Source organism: Pezoporus wallicus, unplaced genomic scaffold (genome assembly GCF_028554395.1).
Source record: "Pezoporus wallicus isolate ANWC-B61680 ecotype Strahan unplaced genomic scaffold, APGP_CSIRO_Pwel_v1 scaffold_2146, whole genome shotgun sequence".
Classification (NCBI taxonomy): Eukaryota; Metazoa; Chordata; class Aves; order Psittaciformes; family Psittacidae; genus Pezoporus; species Pezoporus wallicus.
In genome coordinates, this window is record NW_026639769.1 from 2,029,418 (window position 1) to 2,054,473 (window position 25,056).

The 25,056-nt window shown below is 44.6% G+C and overlaps 2 long non-coding RNA genes across 3 annotated transcripts; one reads left to right on the forward strand and one right to left on the reverse strand.

The window, feature by feature from the left end:
• Positions 1-4,689: 4,689 nt before the first annotated feature.
• LOC130602847 (uncharacterized) lies at positions 4,690-11,933 on the reverse strand. 2 transcript variants are annotated; one of them, XR_008972995.1, is made up of 3 exons: positions 11,802-11,925; positions 10,602-10,981; positions 4,690-5,090 (listed from the first exon to the last, which is right to left on the reverse strand). It is a non-coding gene; the product is annotated as an uncharacterized LOC130602847 (long non-coding RNA). The 2 variants fall into 2 exon arrangements; XR_008972994.1 differs by lacking the exon at positions 10,602-10,981 and having other exon boundaries at positions 11,802-11,933.
• On the forward strand, positions 11,826-19,451 carry LOC130602846 (uncharacterized). Its single transcript, XR_008972993.1, has 3 exons — positions 11,826-12,183; positions 18,853-18,969; positions 19,060-19,451. It is a non-coding gene; the product is annotated as an uncharacterized LOC130602846 (long non-coding RNA).
• Positions 19,452-25,056: the final 5,605 nt, after the last annotated feature.

Consider the following 25,056-nt stretch of genomic DNA (forward strand, 5'->3'; position numbering starts at 1 on the left):
TAAGAAATGATGAAGTAAACTGGTTTTGGACTTTCATGCCATTTTCACATCAAGATCTTTTCTGAAGATACAGCATTAAGGGAATTGAATTTTAATATATAATTTCAGTGTAGAGTATCAGGAGTCAGAGCAAAGCGAGTGCAACTAACTTGCTTAGAGTAAGTTAATATCTGAGCACATTAAAACCTTGCTCTCCAATGGAAGCAGGTTGCTGCATCTTTGCAACAACACTTTGGCCTGATTTTTTTCTAGAAATTTTAGAGGGAAGGGAAAAGGCATGACGCAAAGGGAACATTGGGGTTTTGGAGCTGCAGCTTAAAATGTTAGTGCATTTGTGGGGTTCATTATGTTCCTACTGAAGCAATGGAAGAATTTAGGAATCTTGGGATGAATACAGTGCTGGATGCTGGGGTTGTTCCTGCTTGCTACCTTGATTTTTCTTGCTTTTGTGGCTTATTTTTCTTTTTAGGATTAACTGTCTGTGAAATGAAGGCTTTGCAGCAGCTCCTCCATATTTCATATTCTTCCCATTGACAGATTGAATTAGCCATTGCTAATATTGATACAGGCTGGCCTTGTGTTCATTGTCTTATGTAAATACAACTGCTCTTTCAATCACTGCTTCAACCCCTTGTTTCTTTTGGAAGTGGTTGACAAGACTGAATTCCCAGAAAGATTGCCATTCCTTGGGAATCTTGACTTGTACTTGGCTTGCAGTTGGCAATGGTCAGTAGACTTCAGGCCCTGTGCTCCACTGGCTTCTGTCCACATGGATGCTGATGCTGGTGCCTGACCTCTGCTTCTGTGGGGATCCAGATGGGGAGAAGAGATGTGGGAGGGCCATGGGGAGTTTAGCAAGCCGGAAAGAAATGGCTGACCTGGTTCTGGAAATGCTTGCAAGTCCAGATAATAGAGGTTTCCTAATGCACTCTTGTTTTCTAGGGTAATTCATCCCCTTCTAACACCACTGTCTGGAATCCCCTTATAGCTTATTTGAATTTTCTTCTCTTGAGAGAGAAAAATAAAATAAAAATCACAGCCTGAAAACCCACAAAACCATTGTGTGGAAAGGAACTAAATGCACTGGCATAAGCCCAGAATATTGTGGGCAAGTGCTCTGAACACATCTCTCTATCTTGAGCAGCATCGTTCAGCTAGTTGCAGTCTGTTCCTTCCTTGGTCTCTCTCCAGCCAGCATGCCCCTGTCCTGCCAGGCACTCTGCTCTTGTTTTATTTTTCATTTTTAATGTGTATCGACAACAGAACAGAATGATCTCACCATGTTTATGTTCCCCATAATAATGGTGACTTTCAACTGATGCCCACAGGAATGAGTACCTCTTTTAGCCCACTGAGCTACAGCTACAGCTTACTGAAGTGCCCATTTGTAAAGGCTTTGTCTGGATGGTCTGCTACATCGTTTGTTCTGTTTGGGTTTCCTTTTTACCAATGTCTTTAATTACCTGGACCCTGCTGCTCTCTCCTGTCGCTCTGGCTTGTCTCTGTTTCCCTTGAGGGGTAAAGTGGGTCGTGCAGCTCCTGGGGCACATGAACAATACTTGGGTATATATTTAGCGGCTGCAGATCCCGATAAGTTATTTGGTGCTTTACATAATAGACTGATCTTCAGTCATGAATGTCTTTAGATGTTCTTGGATGCGCAGAACCAAAGGCTGCTAGTCACTATTGATCATTTCTCCAGCACAAAGCTGAAGGTGGCAGCTTGGCAGAGGAGCAGGCATTTCCTCATTTTCTCCTTCAGCTGAAGCTGGTGATGACCTTGGAGCTAGCATGCCTGCAGAGCTTTCTTTCTGCTCCCATATTTATCATCATCTTTAATCTGTGTGATCACAGCACTTCATCTCTCGGCTTCTCAACTGCCTTCTGCCCTTCAGCACGAAAGGTGGACAGAAAGGGTGAGCAAAGAATGTGGCCTTCTCTATCACATTATCCCCAAGGCTCCAAGGGAGCTGACTCCTGGAGGGGTTGTCTTAAAGTTATGATGTTCATGATCAAGATCTTGCTGTTCTGCTTTCTAGTCCTTGTGAAGTTTGAAGCTTGTTGGCTGGGCTGTGGTACTTTAATAGTTATGAAGGAGTGACACCCGTTCACTGCAGTGTGGACTGCGTTAATGACAGAGGAAACAACCTGTTCTCTACTTGCTTTCATCTTTCTTTTTTTACATAGCATCATGCTCTGTAAAAGGACAACAGAGCCTGAAGGAATTAGTATGCAGGAACATCCACTTTCCATTTAAAATGTACTAAGTGTGATGTTTGTGATATGGTTTGAGGGGGAAGAAAGCAGCCAGGGTTTGAGGAAGAACTCACACTTGGAATGAGGCAGTTTTTTCCCTTCAGTGTGCGCTACCCCAGCAAATACATTCTCATACCCCAGGCAGTGATGCTGGCTCCCAGCTGATGTGCTTCTGTGAGAAAAGCAGCCAGAAGCTGACAGATCCTAAAGCTTGGAAAGACGTACAGGGTAACTCAGCATAGGTGGTTTGGGTGTTTATTCAGAATCTGGTGCAGATTTAACAAGCTGTCAGGCACGAAATGAAAACCCCAAGCAGTGGCCAGGAAGGTGGTGGGGAGAGAAGGCTCTCAGTGTGCTTGTGCTGCTGTAGAGCTGGGGGTTTGCTCGCTCTGTGCTCCAGAAAGCAGCACAGCCGGGCTGCACTGGCGTGAAGCCTGAGCTAAAACCCAGTTTCTCTGCATGATTCCAAGCCGAAGGCATACAGCTTTTTTTTTTTGCCTCCTTTTTTCTCAGTGCTGAGTGAGCTTGTGTCTTCCTGCAGCCTACGCTGTAGGCCCTAAGAAATGAATGTGTAAATATTTTGTCTCTCACAGCAGCCCAAGGTCATCTTTCTGGAACAGCAAACAGGCACAGAATCCAAAGAAGATCAGTCTGTCATATGAGTAAGGTTAGCATCTGCACTTACAAATGACAAAGGCTATTAATCCTCATGCTGTAATCCCCAAGCTGTTTGCCAGCTGGCAGCAGGAAGATGTTCTTGCTCAACCCACACAGCTATCCATGTTTTTTCACCTTTATGAAGCAGATATAGGTCAATACTGTAGCCTGGATAAAGAACTTGGTAGATTCCATTCATCTCTTCTAGTGTTGCAATCCCTCTCGGCTCCACACAAGCCATCTGTACAAATGAGGGTGTAAGAGCAGAGCTGCTGGCTGGGCTCTCCCTGTGCTGCTCCCCCAGAATAGAAGGCTGAGGGTGAGATTTTCTTCCCCTTGCTCTGCTCCCGAGTTTGCCATGGGAGGATGAATTTTGACATCTCTGCAGAGCTGAACAGCCTGAGCTAAGCACTTTCACTAGACAGGTCTTTGTACACAGAGCAGGGAAAATCCAGTGCTTGTAGAAGGCAGGTAGAAGTCCAACACTGAGACTTTTTTCATCCTAATTTAGGAACCTGTGTGGTATTTGGGTACTGCCCATCATAGGGACATAAAACCCAGAATCCTGCAAGGTACCACAGATGAAGCAGAAGGAAGTCTGCTGCTTGGAAGAGATGCAGGTAAGCTGTGGTAGTCCGTATGATCCTGCACAACAATAAACTATATGATCTTAAGGTCCTTTCCAACCCTAACAATTCTGTGATTGTATGATTCTATATGATCACCATGTTACACATCCAGTGAGTATTAGGCAGCTGAGGTTGAAAAAAGTTGAAAAGGAGACCCAGGAGTCTGATGGGTGTTATGAAGCTCCATTTGGACCTGTTAGTTGCTCTTCTACCTAGAAAATTAGAAAGCAAATAGTTGGGTTTTTCTTAACAGAAGTGGTTTAACAGAAACCACACCTCCTTGAGCAGCTGCAGGTGTGAGGAAGTGAGGACGTTAGTTCCTGGCACTTGTGTTTCCTCCTGGCTGTAATAGGTGACCATCAAATAAATAAATACTCTGGAGGTGTCTATCCCCTGTAACATCGTACCCAGCATGGGCTTATCTCTTTGAGTAATAAGACAAAAATATGATCTTGGCCATGAGTGAAGAATGAGAACTCAGGATTCAGACAAAAGCTAAATTCTCTCCTGAGTCCCACAGCCATTAATTAGCCTTCACCTCCAAGGAAGGCACTTCATTGTGCCCAATACTTCCCTCTCCTTTAATTTCTCAGAATTAGGATAACACTGCAAATTTCTTTCGTTAGCAGCTGGGAAAATCGTACAATTTTGCTAGCTTTCCTCATCCCTGTTGTGTCTTGTTAACACTTTCCAGGTGCTTTTCCTTCACATTGTCTCCATCATTGCCTCTCCCATCCTCCCATTAATATCTATAGAGGTCTGCCTGGTAGCAATATTTTATCTTCATGGTGCTCAGGATGAAACCTATCCTTCAGTCTTTTGCTGTCACTACATGGCACCTCAAGCACAAGTTTTCCATTTAAGCCAGTACCACATCTGTCCTATAGTCCTCTGCTGGCATTGCTGTGGTTTTTGTCTTGCTGGACTCTATTCTCAACTGTAACGTCACTGACTTTTTCCCAGAAGAGTTTTGTTTGTCAAGAAGAGTAAATGAGATAATCACTTGGTAGACTCAGCATTTAAATACTGTGTGGTATTTATATGTTGTATATATAAAAATGTTTTTTATGGGAGAGTGCCCCAAGGCATTTGCATGAAGCATATCTCAATGTATATTTGACTGTTGATTTAAATATACTGTATGTAATAAGTTATTTTTAGTGTTTATTGGCTTGTTTCTATATTGGAACCATATACCATTTCTGGCAGGTACAGGTTCCTGTTGTCCCACTGTTGCAGTCACAGCTGGACACTAGTGATGCAGTGCTGAGGGGTGTGTGCATCTCCTCTTTCTTTCGCAGGCCCTGTGATATGATAGTTTTTCCTCTCCACCACCTTTGCCACAGGACAGCATTGTAAACTCACTTACTGCATCTCCTTCCCGGTGTTTAGTAGAATAATTGCCTGTAAGGTTTTTCCTTTTCATTGCTGTCATATTCTCAGCACAGACCGTGGGCAGGTAGCGAGCTGGTTGGTATTCGGAGTAATTCAGCTCTGTGGCTGAGGGTGCATCAAGAGTAAGTGAGATCTCAGCACTCCTTTCCCATCCTGAAATGTACAAGCACAAAATTTATAAAATTGATCACTTTAAATAATAACAGTGCAGACAAATCAATAAAAGAACAGGTCGCTAACTTCTGTCAGTTCAAAAGTAAGACTTCCAGAGCTTGAATTTGTTGCTGAATTATTTTTATGGCAAATGCGTCTATAAAAGGAGAATTGTTCATACTGAGAAGGTTGTAAGAAACAAATTCATATACCCTTTTCACTTTGTAAATTTCAAAGATTTGCACTGAAAATTTTATCTTCAATGTAGTTAATAAATGGCTGATATTGACTGGTGAGGGCACTGGAATGGCACGAGCATCATTTCGCTTGCTGTGTGTGTGATAGAAAGAGCTGAAGTGCAAAACTGTGATAAAAAGATGAAAAAAAATGATGAAAAGATGTTTGGCTATTCAACAGAAAGCATGGTAGAGGTTTATTCTTAGTTTTTATGGACTTGACAATGAAACATTTTTATTCTATTTAAGTGCTAACGTGCATGATCATACAATATATTGTCTCTTGCTAATTATATGATACGTTTGGAATACTAATGTCTAGATGATATCTGGCTGGAAAAAAAAGCATGAAACCCAGCTTCTGCAGAATTCTGGGATGAAATTATCCACGCACACATACAACCATCCACATCTCAGAAACAGTCTTATTTTGTTATGGCAAACACTGTTGTTACAGGTTTTTATGAATAAAATAGAAGCAGATGGCTCATGTAGACATGCAAAACTGGCGTATCTTCCTTTTTTTTTTAATATTGTGGCAGAACAGAGTGAATATGCATCTAGGAGAGGTGGATGTGTTTTGTTCAGAACAAAGATGCAGGTGTCTGGTGTATAATGAATAACTGGGCGGAACACGAAATATCCCCTTGGTCCCCTTGTCTGTCTGCAAGGACAGAGAGGCCCTGCGGCAGGAGGTGGGGGCTGCTGGGGCCTTTAGGGAACTGAAGAGGTTCCCATGCTGCACATGTCTGCCTCCCCCTGTATACCACCTTCTAGCCAGCTCTATGTGGGGAAGGAAAACTGCTGCCTATGCATGTGGTATCTGCTGTTTCACCATCCCTTATCCAGCCCCTGGCAGGAGTTGGGAAGCAGGCCCTCACACATCTTCAGTGGTGGTCCTCCAGCCACTGGTTCTCCTATACACCAATGAATGTGTTGGTACCTGCGCCAGGGCATGTGGGGGTCAATGTCACCAACATGTTTCCTGTGTGTAGGTACCAGCTTTGATGACATCCCGACCAGGTGCATAGGATGCCAAGGGATGCCCCTGTAGCAGTTGGAGTGGCCATGGGGTGTATGTGTCTTGCTTTGGAAACAGGTAAGAGCTCAAGCATTGGGCTGGAGAACTGAAATTGGGCTGTCATGAGGTTGTGCACATCACCGCAGTGGTGAGGGGTATGTCTTTATCTTATGACTACATTTGCCTGCATGTACCTTTGATCACAATGTGTTTGTGTGTGCGGTATACTTCTGCCAGGTCGCAGTTATAATCCATGCTTACATTGACACAGAAAAAGATATAAGCTAAAAAAAAATGTCCAAATTGGTGATTTTGAGCTGGGAGTAGTTTTTTCCTCTCAGAATAACAGTGCTGTCTTTGAGGGAGACAGAAGAAACCATGATTTCTGAATCCCTGCTGGCATCCGCAGAGCTGGCTTTCCAGGACCAGCCCAGAAATAGTTTCTTTTCCTGGCAACAGCTGGTAGCTTCAGTCCCTGGAAGCCTCGGCAACGGCAGCCAATATAAGCCATGTCTGGGTGCACAGAAAACCCAGTCCAGAGTCCTTCATCTGAAAGATGGCGAGGAAATGGGGTACTAAGGTACCTTTTTTCAGCCTCAGCTGCCCAGGGAGACATGGAGTTCAGAAAAACTCACCTTCCTTGGTGCAAATTGATGGTGAAGTATGTGTTTTACTCTGGGATCTCAGGTGGGCACAGCTGCCAAGGCAGTGGCATGGCCTGAGTTGTTAGCAGGGCAGTACTTTCCTGGCCTGATTATTCAAATGCTGTTTCACCCCATGCATTTTTCTGAAAACCACTTAAATTCACCCTGCCCATCAACTGGCCTCAATTTCCTCACCGGCTCTGCGCTATTTCTCCCATGTAAACCCAACACAAAGGAGCACCAGCAATTATTCTAAAGGACTTTGGCACTGCTGGGAATGCTACATTTGCTTTGCTGCTCCTGCAGTCTCACAACATCCTTGGGTGACAAGGGAGGTGAAGGTATTTTCACATTGGGTGGGTTTTCTGAGTCTGATCACTAGCACAGGGATAACCAGAGTGGGTTTTGTTTTATTCCTTTGGGCAGACTTGCCTGTGTCCCCATGCAAGCTCAGCACATCCTACAGTGAAGCTTCTGGCATTGAACTCAGGGAGAGTGGGGAATGGGCCATATGTCATGGTGCCAAGACTTGGGCAGCTTGGCCTGAGCAAGGCCACCCATAAAGCTGCTGGTAAAGTATGTCAGGCTCTGTATGTGCTTGGTGTACAGCATTGCTGTGCACATAGGAGGTTGGGTTTGGCAATCTGCTTGCTGCTGCTCTTGCTGGAGTGTCCACTGTTCAGCATGAGCACATGTGGGTCTCGCTAGGCTTCCGGCTGTGTTTTGTTTTATTGTTCTAATTATCATGTTCTTCTTCCCACTGTATTGTAATTCCTTGCTTAGAAAGGCTTCATTCCTTGGTGAAGTACCAAGTATTGTTTTGCTGAGACATGCCTGCTTTCATGCTAATTTTGACCAGTTGGAAAAGTCACATTTTTAATGTCGGCAAACTAAGTTTTGAATTTTAATGAAAGAGTGATTTAATTTTTCGTGAGAGGGTGAAAACATTCCCACTTCTCAATCAGCTCAGTTGAGGCTAGAGAAGCTGAGCTGTCTGCCATCTGTCTCCTTGCCAGTCTCTCTTCCACCATTGTAATTTTTTAACAGGTTGGCCAATTTCAATCACATTTGAAATAAGAGTAACTGTCTCAAAGACAATCATGCTTCTACAAATGTTATCAGCTGACAGAGGATCACTTACAGAGAAGCAGAAAGAACTAGGCAAGGGTCGGTCCCTCAAAACAGCATGCGGCTCAGGAGCAGATACAGCTTGTGCTGCCTCTTCTGCAGTCTGTGCTAGAGCTGGAGGTGTCCAAGGGGACATGGTGGAATTTGATTGGTGGGGAGGATGTAGGGGGACAGAGAGCATAAATGCATAGGAAAATGGGCTTTATTGGTTCTGCTCTTCCCCAGTGTGTTCTTGGAAGTTTCTTGAATTTTTTTTTTAAATGCAAAAAGGTAAGAAAAAACAACCAAACAAAAAATTTCAAAACGCCAACAAATTTTCTTGTACAATGAATTGGAAAATAGAGCAAAAATGAAGTTCTAGTACAGGAAAAACAGAAAAAACTGGTCTTTTAGGATGAAATGCAAAGGCTGCATTTCAGGTGCAGGCAGGAGTAACATCCCAAATCATCTGGTCCCTCTGAGGTTGGCCAACTGTTGGGAAGCATCAACAGGGTCCAGAAACTAGATGCACTCCTCTGCATTTTCTGTGACAAGTCAACAGCTGGGAAAGCCTTTGAGGGTCTTTTATCTGTCAGAGTCAGCTGAGTAAGCCAAGCCAGAGATCAAAATTAGTCCAGGAAGTAACTCCCTGGATCTGAAACTGCTCAGTGTTTCAGGTACAAATGATAAACATTTCAGGTAAGTTTTATCTTTTGAAAATACCTCCTGCGTGCTGTGTTTAGAAATACAGCAAGTGTGTAGGTATATGCTGCCTGGGAGGACTGGTGCTTTTATATGCTCACATCTTTTGAGCATTCAGTGCTTTAAATGCAAGACAGTACATTAACTCATTTTTTCTTTAACAGTTGGCTTAAGGAGACGTAGCTGCTTTGAAATGAAGGAACTAATTTTTGGCTATTTCTTTGAGGCAGTTAAAGTAAATGGTAATGTTCTGGGGTTTTATATTTCTGATCGCTCTAAACCATTTAAAATCAGATTTATTATAGCACTGACTATGCTAAGCAATCTTGCATTAAAAAGACAAAAAAAAAAAGAAAGGGGGGGGGGTAGCTGCTCTTTTGTTGTCTGCCTGTCCGGGCTTTATCTTGCGCAGTATACATTTAAAGTCTTATCTTTTCAAATAATATCACTGTCAATAGAGATTTTGATCCCAGGTCATGGTTCTGTTTAATTTCCACTGCATTAAAACATTGTGTGCTTCAGCTGGGTGGAGATTTCTAAGCAGGTGTCCCTGGCAGAGGGGAAAGCTCCTCTTCAGATGAGGATGGGAGGTGATCTCTTCTGCTTCCATGGCAAGAGGAAGGGAAGGGGATGGTATGGGGTGGGGTGCGATAAAGCATCTGCTGTTCATGTTGACAGAGGTCCCCTTCAGCCAGGAAAGCAATGCTGGTTTATACTGGTGAGGGATCTGTTTCCCTGCACACTCTGCCCCCTCAGAAAGGGGACAGAGAAGAGCAGCTAGACTTGGATTGAAGAATTTGCTCTGGGCTAATCAGGGGTTGGAAATGCTTCTTGGAGCCAGCTGGGGAAAGATTAGCTGACCTTTTGGCTGTAAATTATCGCCAGCTAGTAAGTCCTGATTGTGTGCTGACAGGAGAGGGGAAGATGGGTCTTTGCAGCAGAAATTGTGTTGAATGTTAAAAAAAAATACAATCAATTTCAGGAACACTGGAGTAAGTAAGCCTGTCGTTCATTCAGCTCTTAGTCACAGAGTAGGTGCTTCTGTGTCTTCCTTTTCTATCTCTGCTTACAGAAGTGATATTACTGAATTAATTATGACATCCTTGTGAAGAGCTAAAGAATTGCTCAAGTCCTCTATTCAGCGGTAGGGAAATGTCAGATTCATCTCACAGTAAATTTAAAATTACACCAACCTGAACTATCGCTACTGACAGCATAATAATAAGTCAGGTAATCAAAATCAATTAAATTCCAGTGCCTTCCTATTGTCCTAGAAAATTCAAATTTGAAATTAGTTTGAGTTCATTTGACTTCTCAATAGAAGAAGCAGAGTTTCAGAGATAATTTGAAACAAGTATATGGCCATGACTGATCATTTCTCAAACTGCAAAGACAAGAGGAGCTGAGTGCATGCACATGCATGTCAGTGCATACCAAGTACCAAACACAACCAGACACTCGAAGTCAATGGAGTGACTTGTTTGAGGTTGTTGTGTTGGCATATGTCAGCTGGGACTCTGCCTGCCAAGACTCTTTTGGATGAGATATAGATCAGGAGAATGCCAAACGAAGTGTGCATCCATTCCCACCATGTAAGAGGGAGAAGGACTAAGCCTGGTACACGCTCCTCTGCAGGACCTCCATGGAGCAAGCAGAGGAAGTGGAGCTCTGTGTGTCCTACCAGCAGTGACATGCCCAGATACGCTATGCATGGGACACCCATCTTCCAGATCACAAGAAAACAGGCTTGTCCAGGAGCTACAGATGCTGCCAAAATTAATGTGTTCCCACAGCACTTCACCTTGGTTTTGGCACTGGCTGAGTCTTTGAGTCACCTTCAATAGTAGGACAGGGCATGGGCTGGAGTAAGCAACTGCCCAGATGGTGGTAGCATGAGCATGAGGCTCTCGGGAGCAGTGGTATCCATCCACGGACACAGTCACAGCTGGGAGGCACAAAAGGAATTTTTTGCTTAAGGAAGTTTTATCTTGGAGAAAGGTGCTGAGCAAAGCCCAGGCTGAGTGTCTGGGGCTGATCTAGGTTAGTGTTGTGGTGGTAACTTCAGTGCAGCCACTAGCACCAATCTGGCTTTCCAGAAAAGTTTGTCTTGCCCAACCACTTTTCCCAAGTCACAAGTGGCACTCTTCTTCCAGGGAAGACCCCTACTGCTGCCTGGAGAAACTTTTTTAATAATAATTGAAAAAATATTATTTCTAAACACTCTTCTATCTGCCAGTATCTGCCTACAGAGTTAGGATCTTTGGAAAAGGGATTTCCTCTCTGGGCATGCTGCCTTGCACAGGTACTATTTTACTTACTGCTTTTAAACTTTTTCTGAGCTTTGCTGGCTGGACCCTTGGTTATGAGGGTAGGCTGAGTCTGATATCTCACCTATTTCCATAAGGAGGGTGCTCAGTAGTATAATCCCCCTGGTACCTTAGATGCAGGAGTTGCCCCCCCCACAGTAACCTGTTGTTTGGTTTGGGAGAGCAGGAGGTTTGGATTGTTTTGCTGTGTGGCTTCTATTCCTGCAGTAATCCCAATTCCGGCCCATTGGATTTTAGAATGCTGTGGTGCCTCTTTGGGATCACAGGTGCATGTGCCTGGGTGAGGCCCATGGCATGTGGTGGAACACCCCAAAGGCTCAGGGATAAAAACCTGTGTGCCAAGATGTGGTCGTGGACATGGAGGAAGGAAGGAGCAACTAAGTCAAAAGGGAGGAGTGTGACCCAGAAAGAGCAGACAAGCTGGGCTCTCTGCTCTTGCTACCAGCAGTTTCAGGCGCAGGATTATGGTTCTCCCAGTCTCCCCTGAAGCGCAGAGCTCTCCCCCTCTCTCCGTGCTGCAGCTGACACCTGGCACCCCTGCGGCTGCTGATACACTCCCTACGTCCTTCCGCCTGCCCCGAGGGGAGGCGAGGTTGTACTGCCGGGCTGTACCCCCAGCAGCTCTGGCGTTTCACACCCCATCCCCTGCCGCAACGCCCCAGGCAGCTCCTCACCGCCTTTCCAGCTCCAAGCCGCGGCATCTCCTCCATCCTCCGGCTCACCCGGCGCTGCGCGTCCCTCTGGAGGGACCTCCCCCTCCCTTTTTTCCTCCCTCCCCGCGGCCTCGAGTCGCGCCAGTGATGGAGAGAGCGTCACGGTCTCCTAGCAACGCTCCCAGCAACTCTCCTAGCAACCGGGCAACATCTGCTCCCGCTGGACCAATCCGCGCGGGGCACATCTGGGCACCCACCTCCGCGAGCTGCAGGGACCCGCAGGAGCTGCCACCGCCACCACCGCCACCACCACCACCGCCACCACCTCCTCCAGGAGCAGCAGCGCTCCCGGCAGCGAGAGCCGGACGGGGAGCAGCCCCCCTCTGGAGCCGGGGCTCGCTGGGTGAGTGCCGTTGAGTTGTCGTTGCTGTGCCAGTGGCAGCAGCCGTGGGGTTGTCCGCGGGGCTTTGCAGGCGGGATCTGCCCAAACAGCTTTAGCAGGTGGCTGTCGGTGCGGAGTAAGTTTTGTATTTGTGACCTCTCGCCTTTGGTGCATTGTGGAAGAGGGCAAAGAGCTGAGAGGGAGGCTAGCTGCTCGTCCTGCAGCTCTGCTGGCTGTGGGCAGAGGTGCCTACTGCTCTGCCAGATGCTGGCATGCTCTACAGAAGGTCATTTTAATCAGAGTCATCTTTTTACAGTCAAAGCTGAACTCTGAAAAGTAACCATACCTACTCTTTCTTTGCCTGTTAATGAAGTACCAACCTCTAGGATGAGGCAACTATCTAAATACAGTTGTCTTATAGCTGTGAGATGCAACGTATGTGCTCTCTTTTTCTTTTCCTCTTGCAGGATTTAGACCTGCTTATTTACATTCATATTCATAAAAAGTGTGAGTGCCTCTGCATACACATGTAAAAGTGCAGAGTTTGGACATGCATGTGCATATCTGTGATTGTTTGTCCCCCGGAGTGGGAAATATTTTTACTACAGCGTGCCAAACTCTCCCCCCAGAAGGGAATGCATTGGCCAGATGCTGATGCATCTACTTGCAGCCTAGAAACAGTACCATACATAAGGCAAACACTGAAACATGCATGCTGCAATAATTCTGTTAAATGAAAACTGCAATCTGACTTTCCCCAGACCTGTATTACTCTACCGGCAGTGTGGTGTGTATGACAGAAAATTAATACTACTACTCAAAATAATGGTGTGGTTTTAATAGAAACCCTTTAGCCTTCCTCCGAGGCTGAAAAGAGTTATGGAGAAAATAATGTGCCACTTTAAGGGGTAGTGTTGAGGGCAGTAATCATGTTCTAGCTCAGGAAACTTCCGGATATTTAGAGGAGCAAGCTGTATTTTTTTGTGGCATTTACTCTGAGAGGATTACAGTTATAGCTCTGAGAGACTGAAATGATTTTTCTTAATGGTTTATTTTGCTTTTCTGATGTTTGAAATAGAGTCCAGGAAGCAAGGTCAAAGTTAGAGAATTGGATGTGACATCAGAACCCTTATTTTCTCCCCTCAGGACTGCTGAAATAGCACTTTCGTCTCTTGTGGTCCAGTTACTTGCTGTGTATGTTCTGACTTTGCCACCTGAACCATGTGTGTTTCTCCTTGACCCACCATGACAGGTAACCACCCAGCAGAGCTGTGTTGCCAAAAATGCTCACTGAGCCTGTGTGAGGAGGAAATCTTACCAGAACTGCTGAGGTTATCCCTTTGCAGATTGACTTCTCATCCTCAGATAGCTAACAAGTTTGCAGACTTCAGCTGGTCAGGCTTGCCATCAGTGAGGGGTATTACTTGGATCAGTGTGGAAAGGGGGCAAAGCTGGAAACATGAATTTATTCTATTGATAAAAGCAGCAGGACTACAGGGAGCAAGACAGGAACAGTCGGTCATTAAGTCTCATGTCTTTGTGCACTCATGAGAGCTATTCAGGTCTTTGTGCCTTACACACATGTGTGCCCAGGGAGAATCTGCAGTTAAGGTATATCTGCAAAGCAATTAGGAAACTAAAAGAAAGGCAGTTTTAAAGTGCAAACCCTGCAGCTCCAGCCAGCAGACAACAGCGCGGCTGTGGGTCCCCAGCTTTCTGAGGGTCAATTAAAGGGGGCTTTCTCTGCCTGAGTGAGGAATAAGACTCGATACTCTGGAAGGACAGAAATCGATTGGCAGTCTGTGTGAAGTCCTGGGGCTGACATGTGTTTTCAATCCACATGCTTACCTGCCTGTGGTCTGGTAGCTTTGCATTATCAATTGGGAGTCCCACAGTGGGACCAGCTGCTTTTCCTGCCCCAGAAGATGGGAAATACAGCAGCGTAGCATATGAAATAGAGGAAGGTTTCGGCTGAGTACCCTCTAATTGCAAGTGCTGCTAAGGTTAGAGATGGGGGAATTTATCACTGCAGTTTGACAGCAGTAGGAAGGACATGATGATAAGCCTTGCCATGCCAAAGTCACGTCTCCTGCTGATAACAAATGACAATTTCTGTGTGCTTAGAAGCCTAAGGTTCTCTATTTGTGCATGCAAGAGGTGTTCAGAAATGGTTTCCATCTGAGCCAGCTTTAGCTTGCATATTGATTATTCTCCTTTACACTGCGATAGGAAACCCTGCAGGGCACCAGCACATTTGACTCACCGCCTTCCGCGCGCAGTGTTGGAAGGTCTGTGCTTACCCCCTGCAGATGTCTGCATCAACAAGCCAATAGTACCAGCTTGTACAACCCCTTTCACTGCAGCACTGAGCAGGCAGGGATGATTTTCTTCCTGAAGAGAGACAAGTATAGGACCATTCCCAGGGTCTCATGCATGAGATCTGGGGCAGAGCTGCTGTGCAGACCTGGGGCTTCCAGATCCCTCTCTGTTGCTTGGGATGGAAAAGAACAAGCTTTGTGTTTGTTTTTTTCCTTGGCTGTTCAATCATTTGTTAAATTCTGTCTTGCCTCCTGTCTGAGCTATCTTACAGCCCTGTGGAAATCACCTGGCACTAATTCATGCCAAAGAGGGGCTCCTGTCACTGGGGTGATGCAGGAGCACAGGGACCAGATGAAGAGTACTTCTTGCAATTTACAGTTCAACTATGAAGTTGCCATGTTATAAATCTATTTACAGTCCAATTTAGATAAGATAACCCTCTGTCCAAACATGCCTGATAACTCTGTGGGTACCACGCATACAGTACTGTAATTATTCCTGTAGAAATAAATAGGAGCAGGCATATTTTACTCTGCTGAAAGTACAATTAAAACCCTCATGAAGCTGCATTTGAGAGATCCGGGCTTGAGACAGACACATCTATTCCCTCACTGCCGCGCATGGGATTTATGTTTCAAACTTCAATTAGTGTTAATGGCAGCTACAGCCGCTGTCCTCCGATGTGCAGTGAATTCAGAGCAGGCTCGCATCGACGGGGTGTAAACACTGGCCAGCATGAGCAGGCAGTGCCTGCCCTGTGGCTCCTGAGCCCTGACAGTGCTACCTCCCTTTGCCAATTTTACTGAGCCCTTAGTGACTGGCAGAGGGCTCACAGCAGAACACTGGTGGGATGCTGAATGTGCTTTTGAGAGGTACATCCAGGCTGGAAGGACAAACTGCACTCTCTGGACTCAGTGCTACACTGGTTAGTCCCCATGGGGATATTTGGCCCTGTGCCTTGACTTGTGGTGTAGTGCTGAAAAAATGTAATGTGATTAAGATGTATCTGTCTCTGAGCTTGACTGAGGCAGAGGCAGTGACTCATACCACCTTGCTGTAACTGTCAAAACACTTGGCTTGTGAGAATAGCCTTCTACACAAAAAGCACTGATTCAATATGTTTATATTTAAACAAAACACTAAGGGTCTGATTCACTGCGGCATTACTACAGCCTTGTATGCCTGTAACTCCAGCTGAGCAGCACAGAGCCAGTCTGCTCTGACTTTGAAGAGAACTGTTAGAGAAAGGCTTGTTCCCTGCAAGTCTCCTGCAGGGAGTGATGCCCCTTGTATACTTTAACATCAGTGCTGGTGTCGAGGGCACAGTGCAAGGACATACAGCTCAAGCTATCATTCCCCTGCACATGCAGACAGATGTGTGGACATTACCAGCAGCCGCAAAAGATGACAGTGGGAATGAGGTGATAGGATGGCAGCTACACTGAGCACAAGAACAGAGCTTGAGCTTCTGTGTAGCAGCCCTGTGATGGGACTTGTTTGCCTTCAGGTCACTTTCTCATCCTGTTGCTACAGAAATGCAGGCAGCACCCCTTCCCTGCCAGAGAGAGGAGGTGGAACCACCTGTAGGAGCTGCTGGGCTGGGGAAGTGAGTGCCCCAAGCCCTGCAGATTTGGAATTGCTGGAATTTGCTGACAGCAATCCTGGTGGCGAGCAGTTTGTGGCTAATTTGTTCTTAGAGTGTAGCCTTTTACTTACAAGTGGGCACATGTTTAAAACCAACCTTCTAGCCCAGAGATGCTCTTGGTCCTCATTTGCTGGTTGTTTCCCTTCCTTGCTACTAAACCAGGTTATGTGGGCTTGTTTTAACTTTGCCACTTTGTCTGGTGTAAGTCTTTAGGAATTTAAATATAGCCAACCACTTTGCTCCTGAGGGGTATGTCCCAGGCTGGCCCTGATGGGAAAAGGGGGTGCCAGTTGGATGCTCGATGAACCCACTGCCAGGGTGTTCATATGTGTCCCTCTGCAAAATACTGTTCTTACCATCTGCTTCCACCAGCCAGCATCAGTTCCCAGCCTGTGGCATGTGCTCCAACACAGCCCTCCATCTGAGAAATCAGGGTGTCAGCACTCTAGTGGCTCCTTGTGTTGTCCTGGCTCCCTGCTCTTTGCTGGTGTCTTCAGGGCCACCCCTGCTCAGGGGATGCTGAAAGTCCCACTATCACCCTCCATTTCTGGGGCATGGAAAGGAATTCCAGTGGCCAGGAGCAGCAAAGGAAAGGTTTGCATAGAGCTGGCAGAGCTGAGGGACAGCACCACAGAGCTGTGATGCTCTGCATGCTGTGGTTGTCTGTCTTGCCCCTGCACTTGGGCTGATTTTCTGCTTGCACACACATAGTGCTGGGTCTGTACTTCCAGCCTTTTCACCGAAAACCACTAGGGAGCAAACTTTAGCATTTAGAGGCTTGGTTTGAAGGGGAAGGATGGGCCCATGGTTGGCTCATCAACCTATCCGCTGGGTTTGGCTCCTTTCAGAGCCCTGACAGCCTGGGTGGCTGCAGGAATGTCACTTCATCTTCTATACCTTTGTCTTCTGCAGAGTAGTGTAAGGAAAACTGTAATGTTCTCCTGTGCCATGGTGCTGGGAGGATAAATGCATTTGTGATTGCTCTCAGATAACACAGCAGTCAGATTTTCACGTAGGAGAAGCTAATATCAGAGTAATTAAATGTTCAGGATGTCCAGGCTCTGGTGAAAATTAAGTACTAGAATAAAACTTGGAAGCAGTGAAGGTTGCTGCCTATGAATTTAAACCGGTGTTTGCAGCAATTCAGTGCTAACAGAGTGGAGAAAATGTCAGCTGTACCTGTAACCTTGAGCTGAGGTCTGTGCAGAGAGCACCTCTGGTGTGTGCTATGATCCAGGTCGACTGAAATGTAGCATTGTCCCACTGCAAGAGCAATGGTCCCTCTCCTGGAGAAATGCTGCTGTTTCAGGCAATCTATGTTGGGCTGGGCTCCAGAGCAGGGCTGGGTGTCTTGCCTCCAAATAAGGCGTTAAACCACCAGTCAAGAGTTTTCTGCCCAGATTTGTAGCATCCTTTATGGGAAACCTCCACACCTCCCTGAAATTTAGGGAGAAAATAGAAGAAGATTCTCCTACGAAGAGATTTCTTCTTCAGTCCCTTCTTAAGAGTTTTTGATGTACAGAAGGAAGGAAGAGCACATTACTCCTTCCTACCAGTGAAGGAGAGATGCCACCAGTCCCTGAAATAGTTGTGTGGGTATCTTTTCACTTCCACCTGCTGGTAAGACTCAAGGAGCCCTCCAGGCTCCATGGCAGGATACTTCCAGGGACATGAGGTCTGTGTTTTGGCTATGTAATATATTTTTGCCTTTCTATTATGGCAGAGAAATAGCCCAAACCCAAGTCCTTTTTTTCCTCAGAAAACCTAAGTCTCAAATGGCCCCTAAGGAGATCTCAATTTGGGGAAGAAAGCATATCCCATAGGACCTGACTTTGAGTTATTCTAAAAGGTGCCTTAAAACATCAGCATAGTAAATAAAAAACAAAACAAAACCCACAACAAAACAAACAATCAATCAAAAACCAACAAAACCATAGTGCATTTAAAAGCAAACAACAGAATTTTCTTACAAAAGATTGTTTGGGAGGTGATGATGCCACCTGCATTGCTCACCATTTCACAGAGGTGAGCGAGCTCAGAGCAGACCTCCACTGGGCTCTCATCACAGGAAAAAAGCCCAATAGTTCCTTCTCTTAGCCCAAGGGCTGGGCTTCTGTTCTCTGTGCCCTGAAAAACTGATGCACCCCAGAGAAAAATCAGCTCCATCACCCTCCCACCGAGATTAAGGCTTTCCTACTTCTCTGGGACGACACTACCATCTAGTGAATACTCTCTGTATTGGTTTTCTAGGGAAGCCATGGAGCTCTGTGTGTGGTGCGTAAAAATTAAAACCCACCCCTTGTCCCACGCACACCTCAGCATGCTCTGCAGACGTGTGGCCCCATCCAGGCCCCTCCTGCAGCTCATGGAGATCTTCCTGGCTTGGGCATTTCTCTGCGAGGCTGAGGCTGGCCAGCGGTAGCCCACTCGGTTGTAGAACCTGGAGACCCTGCCCAGCAATGGCAGTGTGTGCCAGCACTGTGGTTCTCACTGCGAAGCAGGGCTTGCTGTGATGGCAAGCCTCAGGGCAGTGGCTCAGAAATGCCTTCACATTTGCCAGCCTCTCTATTTTTCCAGTGGGTTGAGTGCTGCATGTCAAGGCTGAGTGTCATCCTGTCTGCAACCCACCTCTGGACCTCTCCTTCCCCTACACACCCTAGGCCATGATGTTACAAACACCGTGGCAGCAAACTTTACCAAGCTCTTTTTCTTCTTGTTTTGTGCAGAGCTGATCTGATCGGGGCCTACCAAAGACATTAACGACGTCGAAAGTAGCCTACTTTAAGAGAAAATATGCAGAAGAAGAACATTTACATCAAGATTACCATGACTATTGTCCAGAAGTGAGTATCTCTCTCTCATTCCAGACCCCACCCTCCCCCTTTTTCATTTCTCAATCCTAAAGATCCATCTGCTTGCTCTTTACTCCCCAGCACGTGATACTACCCGAGGACCGGACTTGTATTTTAAAACTTTCTCTCCAGAAACTCCGATTCCTGGATGACCCTGAAACTTACCTCCGTAGGTCTGTATTAATTAACAATCTGTTGAGGAAGATTCACCTAGAGACAGAGAGGGAGAGCTATGAATACTTTAAGGAGGCTTCGTGTTGTAGGACAGCTTACTCTGATGCACGAAAACGGCTGAAGTTTATGGTACAGGAGTGCTGTTCCCAGTCGCTCTATTATGAAAAGCTGCATTCATATCGCATCGTGCCTTACTCTGCAGAGAACGCCGTTTACGGAATGGGCTACACGAACAGCCACTTGGAGCAAAATTCTCAATTGCTTATTTATAAAATGAATTAAAGCAGCTGTTAGACCCACTGATGTTTGTTTCTGAATGCTTGAACTGCTTATTGAGATGTTAAGATGAGGCACTAATTGCAGATACACATGTGATCAGAGGCAGATGTGTTCAGAGCTGAGTGGAAGGTACTTTGAATAATGCTCTGCAGTCCCCACTGTTAACCCCCTGGTTATGAAGTACCTTGACACACACACACAGAGCTAGTGCAATACGGAGGTCCTTATCCACAGAGACTGCGTGCAATGTGTTTCATAGAAACAAAGCTGTGTTTAAGTTATCTGTGTGTAGATGTTCAAATTAACTTTGCAGTTAAATTATGCCATCCCCATTGGAAGGGGAGCCCCTAAAGCAGTGGAGTAGTCTAACAGTGAGGAGCAAAATATAAGTTATTTACTACAAAGGTATAGATAGAAGGTTTCTTTGAGAAATGCTTTGACCATGAAGGAGTCAGTGCCAAAGGAAACAGCCTTTTGCTTAATATTTTCAGAGACTTAACTCAGTACTTACACGACACTCTGTACTGAGATTTGCAATGTTTTGGGTTTATTTCTTTTTTTTTAATAATTGCATTCATGTTTTACTTATATTATCTCTTAGCTGGTGTCTACTTTGCTATTTTAATACAAACCAGAATGACTCACAGGAAAGATTGTTTCTTCAACCCATCATCAGTGTTTCCTCAACTTCATCTGATTTTTTCCCTAGCTGTATCTCCCTGATACTTCTTTGCATGCTAATTTGCTCTTTGGCCAGAGATTCATATTGGTGCTAGGGAATAGACAGTTATTTCTTTTTATGTGGAACGTAAGAGGCAGAAACACAATGATAACTCTCATAGATAGAGAATGAATGTATCTAACAGATGCTAGTAAAACCTCAGAGGTTCTCCTGATGAAACTGCTCAACACTAGTAATAGTGTTTCAGGTTAAGTGAAATGTCTAATTTCAATCTGGGAATTAACCTTAGAACATGCAAATGTATAAATTCACAAGCTATGACATGGGAGATGTTCAGCAAATTGATGATTACAAGTGGAAAGTTTTATAGCTGCCAAAATGTCATGAAAATACCAAAGAGTAATATAAGGGAAAAGATGATGCTCCAGCAATGGGGTCAAAAGCAAAGATTGCACTATAACCTGGTGAAATGTGATTAACGAGCCTGTAAACTAGCTGTTACCAGTACACCTGCAGCTCACCTGAGAGTGACTTGCATCCCAGAATTGCTGAACAAATATATCAGCTGATCCAAAGCCTGTCAAAGTCCTACAGGTCTGTTGGCTTTGCCTCGCTGGCTATCAGCGCTTTAAAGCAAAAAGTAAATAAGCGCACATGCAGCTGGAGGCAGATATGTATCTAAGAACCTAATACTTGATTTTGAAAGGCTTTGCTCATGCAGATGTGGCTCATGCTATTTCTGAAGCATTATACAGTATGAACAAATACCGTTACTTGCCAGGGATGTGTGTCATGTAGGATTCCTTCTGCAACCCTAGTCATGTGTGCTGCACCTATCATCGCATATCTCAGGCACATAATTAGTGCAGGAGAAGAGACAGGCAAAAGCAAGAGGTGAGAAGAGCAAAGTTAATTCTGACATCAGTAGTCAGAAGCCAGTACAGGTTTAGGAGAGAGAAGGAAACAGTGAAATCCAGATATTTATGTAAAAAAAAAAGGGCAACAGTCTAAACAAGGACAACCTGCAAACTGGAGAACGTAAACAGTACAGATATTGTGGGAAGGCTGGAAAAACAGGGCAGTGCTGTTTGGGAGGTGCTATTAGTCATGATGAATGTTAGGGTTTTGTTTTTATTTTGAGACAAGTCATATTTACTTGTCTCTTACAAAAGGGTGTCTTTAAACCCTTGGTCAGCGTAATTCGGTGTCAGAGCTGCTTGGTTGTGTGTGGTTATATTTCTGCTATCCCTGGGCTTGCACAAGCCCGAAATCCTGTGAGTGTTTAAGCTGGTATGAGGGCTGTTGTGAGAGGTGCCATTATACGCCAGGGAGCTCTCTGGCCTCAGGTGGCTGCTTGCATGCCTCATGCAGACTTAGGGGCGGGGTAGGGACCTTAGAAGACCACAAGGTAGTAAAGGAAAATCTTCTGATTTTTTAAACTATGTAATTTTCCCCTCAGAAGTGATCTGATTTATGCACATTTTTTTTCTTTGTGTCCATTTTTGCCTGAGTTCATAATGATCTAGCAGCTACATGAAATGCTAGAATGCTGTTTTTTTTTTTTCTCTCTCCCTGACCTACTTTAATATATTCATAGGATGGTTCTGGCCTGAATAAACAAAACTTTTTACATAAAATTAATCATGTTTCAATGGAATGAAAAAGCTCAGTAGGATTAAAGCCTTTGACCTCACCTGAAAAAACCCATTGCCCCTGTCAGATTGATCGTTGAAGAGCAACTTTGTTGCCCGCTGGAAGAGGCAGATACTTTCTTGCCCATAGAAAGCTTCTAGGTAAGGTGTTGCGACATCTGAACAGATGTAACAGACAAAAATCTGATCAGATAACAACACTCTTTGGGCTACCTGTGAAAGAGGACAGTATTTGACTTATTTGACTCATATTTTTCTCATGTGTTGTTTTCTTGAAAAAAAAAAAAAGTCTGATTTTTTTAAATTATATTTTTTTACTCCTACTTGCTTTAGGAGCTGTTAAAATGGGTTATTTCTTTCTAGAAAACAGGTTTTGTGGTTGACTTTTTGATATGAAGTTGAATTAAACGACACAATTTTAAATATTTTAAGGTTGCTCAAGTTTTTACTGCCTTCTGCTTTGCACAGTGATTTGTGCTGTAGAAAAGTGGGTCTGGAATATTCTACTTTAGTGCTTAAAACCCACAGTTTATGGGTGATAGAGAAGTACAAAAGTGCAATAACATTGCAAGTTGCTCCCAAAATATTTAATTTGACACTTTTTTGAATTATATACTGATTTTAACATTTAGTTACCAAGTTACTGGTTATCAGCATTTAAATACAGCTACATACAGTGATTTTTCTTTTTCGGGTTTGTGACTACAATTCAGCTCTTCTGGCTTCTGATGTGTGAATCTGTCTGTAGGTGGTCAACTTTCAGTGATATATATACATATATTCTATTATGACCGCATTAGGAACGCCCACACATGGGCTATGTTTGCACTGGATGTAAAGGAAGTCCTTCCTTCCCTTTGACTCAGTTGCCTTGGAGATAGATAGTATATTCATCAGAGAGAATATAGACGTGACAAGGGTGACAAGGACAGACTTGGCAATGACAGCTGAGCATTTTGAAAATGACTGGCTTAGGACAATTCATTTTTGTCTGGGAATAGCAGCACACTTGACTGTAATTAGTGTTTCAATGAGTTAAGTTTTCTTTGTGCTGCTTTTTCTCTAACTGGCTGTAAATGCTGATCCTGATCCTGAATGCAGAAGGGTCTGTGGTGGCTCTGTTGGAGGCATGGTCTGGGTGCATGCATGAGGTCATCTTCTGGGGCCACAGGAGCTGTGGCTGAAGGCCAGAGGGGTGCACATGCTGGGAGGCAGCCAGGCTCAGCAAGGAGGCATCTCTGCCTATGCGACCTGGTGCGGTCACCCCGACCTATTAGGGCCCTGATCCTGTAAACACTTCAGTTATCATCTAAGTTTCTTTGCACAGATCCTCTCGCTAAAGCCAGACAGGCTCCTCATGTGCTTGACACTCAGCATATATGAGGGTGTGCAGGGCCGGGGCTGCTGTGGCTGCTGTGCACTGCAGAAGTATTCGCTCAATTGCCTAATTATCCTAATTATCAGTGAAAGTGATTATTGAGCTGCCACTTGAGTTCTTGACTACATTTATATTGCACTGTAAATTGAACTTTTGTTTTCAATGAATGTGTTGAGTGTATGGACTATTGTGCCTTAAAGTCCCATCCTCATATGAGCCTTTGTATATGTTCTGTAAATCTGCAAACTGTCTGTAGCTGATAACTCTGTGCACTCTATACAGATCCGGTTTGGTACTCAGCAGGACCTTGGGAAACATGACCCTGACCTCAGTTTGCCATGAACACAGAGGGGATGTGGCAATTCCCTCTTCTCTTCTCTTTTAGATTGCTTTCCTCTTTGCTGTTCATGAGATTCTGTTTTTCTGGTTTCTGTTGCAACTGGGTTCTGGGTTACCCACAACTACAGGTAACCTCATGGAAACCCAGAAAGTTGTAAAAAAGTTGTCTCCAGCTTTTAAAGGCCATCTGTACAGCACGCTCTCAGCAGGGGATCATAATTGCATATATCAACTGTGGCAGGTGTTGTCAAGTATATCATCATATATTTGACAGAATTAACAAAGCAGAAAAGGGATACCTATTTCTACTGAAATGCATGAGCCTGCATTATGTTAAATACATGGTGATTATACACCACTGAATTGGAATAATACCTACTGGTTCTATAATAAAAAAAAATGATTTTTAATGTTTAAAGTTACTTGGGACCTGATTGAAGGGTTTTATGGAATTGTTTTCTAAAGTGAATAGTAGAAAAATGTATATGTATTTTAAATATACGTATGATGTGCATGGTATTAATAAAGATCTATTTCTATTGAACCAAACAGACTCTCATTGAATATATGGTATACTGGTTTACAAGTTACCATGTTACTAAAGACAGGTTTCTAACACCATCCATCCCTGGGTTCTTTGAAGGACCTGGATCTCAGGGATGAAGCTGAACCTAACTGATGTATCTGATGTGCAGAGCTGGGGCAACTCCTCTGGATGCTGGGCAAACCCTGGCATCCACTTCTCCTGCCCTGATGCCATTGTTCACATTCCAGCTTGCCTGTGGACTTGCAAGACTCTTTTCCTTGTCTATTTTATTTAAAAGTCTGCAAGGAACCATTTTTCTAATGATGTTCTATAGAGATGCCAAAGAAGGGACAAAGGTAAAACAGGAGCTATAGGAGTTCAGGAAAATGGGATTTTTTACTAAAAATCCTGAGTAAAATGGAAAGATCACCTTCTCCTTCACCCTCAGTGCTTTCCTTTAAGATTTGTGTCCCTGAAAAAAACTGAAGTGAAACCCTGAACACATTTAAGGGATATTGAAAATGATTAATATTCACAAAAGGGTGAACTTTCTTGAAGCAGCCACAGAGAAATGTCTTCCAGGGCCAGGTGCTTTAGCACCCACCTCCAGCCAGGGCTTGAGTACCATTTGGGTACCAGTGTTTTTAAAGACTGAGCATTGCAACCATCTTCTGTAGGCACAGCATTAAATCAGTCACCTCCAGTGGCGTTGCATTATGAGAGAAGAGCTGCATGTTGTCAACTTGAGGACAGCTCTGAAACCACCAATCATCAGTCCTCTACACACCTTGTTTGAATGTGGTTGTTACTAGGATTAAGCAGCCACTCCAAATCCCGAGATGTTATTTATCAGACAAAGGCCTTTATGTATCTCTGAACCACACCTCTCTTTAACCAAAAACCAATACTCTAGGGCTTGGCATGGGTATGTGCGTGAGGAACAGGCTTCTTAAAAGAGGTAGGCTGCATGTCTGCAGGTTTGGCCTCTTTGCTCCCCGTGTTATATGTGAATGGCCAAAGGCCTCTGGAGTGTCATATCCCTGGCACA